This window comes from Stomoxys calcitrans, chromosome 1 (genome assembly GCF_963082655.1).
Source record: "Stomoxys calcitrans chromosome 1, idStoCalc2.1, whole genome shotgun sequence".
In the NCBI taxonomy this organism is placed as follows: domain Eukaryota; kingdom Metazoa; phylum Arthropoda; class Insecta; order Diptera; family Muscidae; genus Stomoxys; species Stomoxys calcitrans.
This window is the reverse complement of record NC_081552.1, coordinates 138,119,538-138,126,859: the sequence shown is the minus strand read 5'-3', so window position 1 is coordinate 138,126,859 and position 7,322 is coordinate 138,119,538. Positions and strand designations below refer to the sequence as shown.

The window sequence follows — 7,322 nt, the reverse complement described above, 5'->3', positions numbered from 1 at the left end:
GCTACGGTGGCCTCCATTCTCACATATGTATATATCATTTATTTGAACCCCATATTGCCATTGGCCTCAAAATTGGATATTAAATTCGTTTTTTAATCTCAAATAAATTTGAATTTCTTATTGCAAAAGCCAGCAAATATGTCCGGTTTGGGGCATGGACCCTAAAAACTATGAATATCGAGCTCCACTGTCTTGAAGACCCAAATTGCCTTGGTGAGCAAAAACGTCCTATTTGGGATTGTTATGCTGGTGGGACATCTCCTAGACAGTTGGTCCCGAATGTTGATATCAGATTCATGGTCTACTCCCAAATACCTTTCATTTGAGCCCCATTTTTCCATAGTCGGCAAACATGACCGGTTTGGAGGGTGTTTTGGGGGATGGGGCGACCACTCAGTGACTTGGCTTTGAATATTTATATTTAACAGATTCGTGTTCTACTCTCAAAAACCTCTTATTTGAGCCTCATATTGCAATGGTCAGCAAATACTTCCTATTTGGGGGTGGCCCCATAGACACTTTTCCCGAATATTGATATCAGATTTGTGCTTTACTTCCAAAAGCCTTTCATTTGAGCCCCATATTGCTATGGTCGTAAATTTTTCTTCTTTTTGGAGATATCAGATTCGTATTCAACACTCAAATACCTTTTATTTAAGCCCCATATTGCCATGGTCACTAAATAAGTCCTGTTTGGGGGGTGTTCTGGGGATGGGGTGGACCCCAAGAAACTTGGTCCCACATTTGGATATCAGATTCGTATTTTACTTGCAAATACCTTTCATTTGAGTCCCATATTGCCATGGTCGGTAAATATGCCCGATTTAGGGGTGTTTTGGGGGGTTTGGTGGTCCCCCAAACATTTAGTCCTACAATTGGATATCAGATACGTTTTCTAATCTTAAATACCTTTCATTTAAGTCCCATATTGTGGTGATTGGTCTATCTATATATATTTGGTAAGAAAGGGCGGCACCCCTAAGTACCCCATCCGAAATTTGGATGGCAAATTTTTGTTTTTAGGTTACTATAAGAGAGCACACAAAATTCCGCTTAAATCGCACCACCCATTTCCGAGATCTGGCGTCCCCCTTCAGATATCAAAAAATGTAGTACCCTATTCTCACCACTTGATCATTATGCACCATCTGCGAAAATTTCAAGAAAATCGGTTCAGCCGTTTCTGAGTCTATAAGGAACACACAAACAAACAAACTGACAAACAAACACAAATTGATTTTTATATATAAGATAATAAATTTGAAATAAAGTCAATAAATAAATTTTGTGTTCACAATAAATTCAATTCTAATTTTCTCTTTATGCAAAATAATTTTTGGGCGGGGGATCGAGTCCAATGCCTACCCCCTCCCTGTCTGCGTCCCTGATGACAGCTATAATATGACAAAATTCAAAATTTCAAGCTTCGTTCCTTTAAAAGTTAGCGTGCTTTCGACAAACGGACAGACATGGCCAAATCGAGTTGGAATATCAAGACGATCAAGAATATACAGTTGTTTATTTAATTTAGATTGTAAACTGCAAGTCTAGTGTATGTTTGTTGAAAAGAGTTAATAATTACTGTTGGTAGGAATTAATTTAATATAGAAATATCTCATAAAACGTTTTATCTAATTTAGATTCTAAATGGCAAGTCTAGTCTATGCAATCGGTTGAGCCTCGATATTTCGTCTGATTCATCTAGCAATGAAATTGCTAACGGGTTGATGTGGTTGCTTAGCCTCTCAAAAGAGTCTGTTGCACGGCTGCGAATTTCATCTATTACTATTAATATACTCAAGTCTTTGTTGATATTTTTGTTGCTAACGTACCAAGGTGCTTTTGAAATCACTCGAAGGTTGTCTCTGCAGAATTTCAACGATAGAATTACTCACAGTTCCCCAAAGTTGAATGGACTTATGGCCAGACTGGTATCAAATCTGCTCTGTATAGCAAAATTTTATTTTCCAAAGTTAACTCAGATTTGTGATCTAGTAGCCAAAACATCTTTCCAGTTTTAATTTTCAGTTGTTGTCGCTATGCTCTTATGTGGTCTTTCCATATAAGGCGTTTGTCAAGGTGAAGGCTCAGATACTTCACACTGTCATGTTTGGGAATTACTTTTCCATTCAACGATATTGGTGGGCAATCGCCTCGTTTTAAGGTGAAAGTAATATTTACCGATATCTCCGTGTTAACTTGTTTATTACATTCATTTTAACCAGATTTATACACTTGTAAATGATCAGTACATGTATAAGGGCATACGTGCAATGTTAACAAGGCTGTGTCGTCCGCATAGGTTGCATATGTCACAGTATCCTTTATAGCCATATCGGAAGTGTCTATCGTGTACAACACTGGGGGGGGGGGGGGGGGCGGACCCTCCCCCTTAGCCTAATTTTCAGAAACGCCAGATCTCGGAGATTGGTGGTGCGCTTTAAGCGAAATTTTCTGTGCTCTCATAAAGCACCCTAAAACTAAAAATTTGGTATCCAAATTTCAGATGGGGTACCTAGGGGGGCCGCCCCACATTAAAACCCACCAAAAATATATTTAGACAAATCACGACAATATGGGACTCAAATGAAAAGTATTTAGAATAATAAAACGTATCTGATATCCAATTGTCGGACCAAGTGTTAGGGGGACCAACCCAACCGCCAAAACGCCCCTAAATCGGGCATATTTACCGACCATGGCATTATGGGACTCAAATGAAAGGTATTTGCGAGTAGAATACGAATCTAATATCCAAATGTGAGGGTGCACCTCTTCCCAAAACACCCCCCAAACAGGACTTATTTAATGATCATGGGAATATGGGCTTTAAATAAAAAGTATTTGAATGTAGAAAACGAATCTGATATCCAAATATGGGACCAAGTGTTTGGGGGGCCGCCTCTCCCCAAAAACATCCCTCAAAGGGGACAAATGGACGATCATAGCAATATGGGGCTCAAATAAAAGGTCTTTGGCAGTAAAGCACGAATCTGATATCAATATTCGGGAAAAGCGTCTATGGGGCCACCTCTCCCCCACAACACCACCCAAATAAGAAGTATTTGCTGACTATTGCAATAAGAGGCTCAAATAAGAGGGTTTCTAGAGTAGAACACGAATCCCACATATATTTGCAAGGCCAACTCATAGGGTGGCCGCCCATCCCTCAAGCCGTTCATGTCTCAAATTAAAGGTATTTCGAAGTAGACCACGTATCTGATATCAACATTAGGGACCAACTGTCTAGCGGACGTCCCACCACCATAACAGCCCCCAAATAGGACGTATTTGCTCAGCAAGACAATTTGGGTCTTAAAGAGAGAGGAATTTAATATAAAGGGTGATTTTTTGAGGTTAGGATTTTCATGCATTAGTATTTGACAGATCACGTGGGATTTCAGACATGGTGTCAAAGAGAAAGATGCTCAGTATGCTTTGACATTTCATCATGAATAGACTTACTAACGAGCAACGCTTGCAAATCATTGAATTTTATTACCAAAAACAGTGTTCGGTTCGAAATGTGTTCAAATTTTGACAAATTTTGTTCAGCGATGAGGCTCATTTCTGGTTGAATGGCTACGTAAATACGCAAAATTGCCGCATTTGGAGTGAAGAGCAACCAGAAGCCGTTCAAGAACTGCCCATGCATCCCGAAAAATGCACTGTTTGGTGTGGTTTGTACGCTGGTGGAATCATTGGACCGTATTTTTTCAAAGATGCTGTTGGACGCAACGTTACGGTGAATGAACATATTTCGAACCGAACACTGATTTTGGTAATAAAATTCAATGATTTGCAAGCGTTGCTCGTTAGTAAGTCTATTCATGATGAAATGTCAAAGCATACTGAGCATCTTTCTCTTTGACACCATGTCTGAAATCCCACGTGATCTGTCAAATACTAATGCATGAAAATCCTAACCTCAAAAAAATCACCCTTTATATAGTTTTTAGGGCCAATACCCCAAACTGGACATATATACTGATTTTTGCAATATGGAGTTTAAATGAGATTAGAAAACGATTTTGCTACCAATTTTGAGGCCAATGGCTATATGGGGTTCAAATAAATGATATATAGATGTGTGAGAATAGAGCATGTTGCTGATACATTTTTAGGGCTTAGTGTTTGGGGGACCACCCCACTCCCCAAAACACCCCTAAATCGGGCATACTTACAATTTGGAGCTTAAATGAAAGGTATTGGGGGGTAGAGCAAGAATTGATACCCACTTTCGAGACCAATTTTCTAGGGGTCTACCCCTTTTCCAAAATACCCCACAAACAGCAATTTTTTACTGACCATCGCAATATGGGGCTCAAATAGAGGTATTTGGGAGTAGAATACGAGTTTGATATCCAAATGTAGGACCATGTACTTAGGGCATAACCCCTCCCCAAAGGGTAAAAAATTTTCGACCATGCAAGTTTTGGCTCAAATGAAAGGTATTTGAGATTAGAAAACGAATTTGATAACCATTTTTAGGGCCATGTGTGTGGGGGACGCCTCATCGTGTAAAGTACCTTTAAAGCAATGGCAATATACGGTTTAAAAAAATGGTATTTGAGAGAAGAGCTCAATGCTGATATTTTTCAGCGCCAAGTGTCTGTGGGACCACCTCACCCCAGAAAACACCATTTGCCTCAACTATTGGTAAGAGTCTTCTCAATAAAATTTCTCAAGTATTTTAGAAAAAATAGGCAAAAGATTAATTGGGCGATATGAAGAAATAGGGTCTTTTGGTTTATTGGGCTTTGCAATCACGACGATTTCCACATGGCACAGAGAAATAATTAAGCCTTCAAACGGAATCAAGCAGCTTACAAAGATATGTTACACCTTTTTTTGGCAAGCGTTAATCACGTTTGCACCAATGTTATCAAATCCGTGAGACTTTTTATAATTCAAATAGATATTTCTTAGTTTACTTCTTTATTAGTGACATATGTTGGGAAGATCCATTTGCAACTGAGAATCAAGAAACATATCTACCTCGTTAACCAATGCAGGGTCATGCAAACTAAAATTTTTAAAAATTTTTGTCAGATATTGTGAAAATCCATCCGCTTTATTTTTATGGCTTCTGCACCAGGAATTATTTTCATGTCGCATTGGATGGTTTCTCTCCGCTGGATGCCGTTTTTATACCCTCTACCATAGGATGGGGGTATACTAATTTCGTCATTCTGTTCGTAACACCTCGAATTTTGCGCCTGAGACCCCATGAAGTATATATATTCTTTATCGTCATGTCATTTTAAGTCGATCTTGCCATGTCCGACCGTCTGTCCGTCCGCCTGTCTGTCGAAAGCACGCAAATGTTCGAAGGATTAAACTAGCCGCTTGAAATTTTGCACAAATACTTTTTATTAGTGTAGGTCAGTTGGGATTGTAAATTGGCCAAATCGGTCCATGTTTTGATATAGCTGCCAATAAATCGATCTTGGGTCTTGACTTCTTGAACCACTAAAGGGCGCAATTCTCATCCGATTTGACTGAAAATTTGCATGTAGCGTTTTGGTATCACTTCCAACAACCATGCCAAGTATGATTGAAATCGGTTCATAATCTGGTATAGCTGTCATATAAACCGATTTTGGATCTTGACTTCTGGAGCCAATAGAGCGCGCAATTTTCATCCGATTTGGCTGAAATTTTGCGTGAAGTATTTTATGACCATAACTGTGCTATGTATGGCGCAAATAGCTACATAACCTGATATAGTTGCCATATAAACCGATCTGGGATCTTGACTTCTTGAGCCTATAGAGGGAGCAATTCTCATCCGATTTGGCAGGTCAATAATTTTATATTTCTCTTGGTTATCTGGGGGAGAACTCATTGCTAATATGACCATAAGAATGTACGACTTTTTATTGGTGATAGGAAAATAAATTATCAGACACAGCCCGATCATTTGCAGACAACACAGCATTAGTAAACGTCTCAAGGCCTGGCCTTGTACACTGAAAGAAATTTTGTACAACGGCTTCGCTCATGCCCTTAACATACGTGTCTAATATGGTCTGAACCGATCAATGGCTTCTATCCCGATTTTGCTTCTTGAGCCCCTACAAGGCGCAATTCTTATCCGAATGAACACACGGTGGAGGGTGTATAAGATTCGGCCCGGCCGAACTTAGCACGCTCTCACTTGTTAAATATCATGTTGCATTCCACAGATTATGATCAGTCTTTTCTGAACATGATACATCAAGATTACTCAAGAAACCGTTTATTTCCTTATTTATGAACTCGTTAAGAGATTTGTTGACTCCTTTGAGGCACGATTGAAATTTGTTCGATCAGCTTGGCTTATGGTAGTCTCCCATATTCATCTTAGTTTTCTTTTACATAAATTTTGTTTATTTGCAGAATTATGGACTGGAGTCGACAAAACTCTAGCTTCGTGGATGACACCTGAGAATTTTTCAACAGCATCGTCTAAATCATGAACATTTTCTATGGGCTCAGATTTTTTTTTTTTTTTTTTTTTTTTTTTTTTTTTTTTTATTTCTTAGACATAACAATGTTGCTTAAGTATAATACTACAACTAGTCATTTGAATTAGGACTAACTAGTAGTTTATTTAAATTATATAATTATGTATGATACAGCTTATGCTTTAAGGCACAAGTAGCTGGGTAAACCTCCTCTTCAGATCGAAGGGTTTATATCTATTGAGTCTTCGGGTTATATTTGCCTCCATAAGTTTTGGGATCTCCGGATTTTTGTGATGGTGCAGCCTTTTCTCATAGTTATCTGCTACTTGCTGTATTTCCTCTCTTACAGTGCTGATTTTAAGATCTCTATGTATGTCGCTATTTCTTATATACCATGGTGCCTTTACTATATCTCTTAAGATTTTGTTTTGGAGTAACTGTATACTTTGAATGGTACTTTCATTGGCACATCCCCAGAGTTGGATACCATATAGCCATATCGGCTTTAAGACTTGCTTATATATCATAAGTTTGTTGGAGATAGATAGTAAAGACTTTCTACCGATCAGCCATTTTAACTCGCGATATTTAATTTCTAGAGCTTTTTTTTTGTTTGCCACATGAGCTTTCCATTTTAGTTTGCTGTCTAGCGTCACTCCAAGGTACTTTGCCGAATCAGCAATAGGAACTTGTTTGCCTTTAATGAAAATGGGTTTATGGGTGGTTTTTGTTTTTTGTGTAAAATCTACATGTACGGACTTTGAACTATTGAGCTTAAGTCCCCATTTTTCAGTCCATGAATCAATTTTCGCCAAAGCATTTTGTAGTTTGATTGTTGATGTTTCGTTTGTTTTGCCTGTTGCAACTATGACT

General features: G+C 38.5%; 1 long non-coding RNA gene across 1 annotated transcript; it reads left to right on the top strand.

Annotated features, from left to right (window-relative positions):
• Positions 1–1,441: 1,441 nt before the first annotated feature.
• LOC106093419 (uncharacterized) lies at positions 1,442–1,831 on the top strand. Its single transcript, XR_001222346.2, has 2 exons — positions 1,442–1,587; positions 1,641–1,831. It is a non-coding gene; the product is annotated as an uncharacterized LOC106093419 (long non-coding RNA).
• Positions 1,832–7,322: the final 5,491 nt, after the last annotated feature.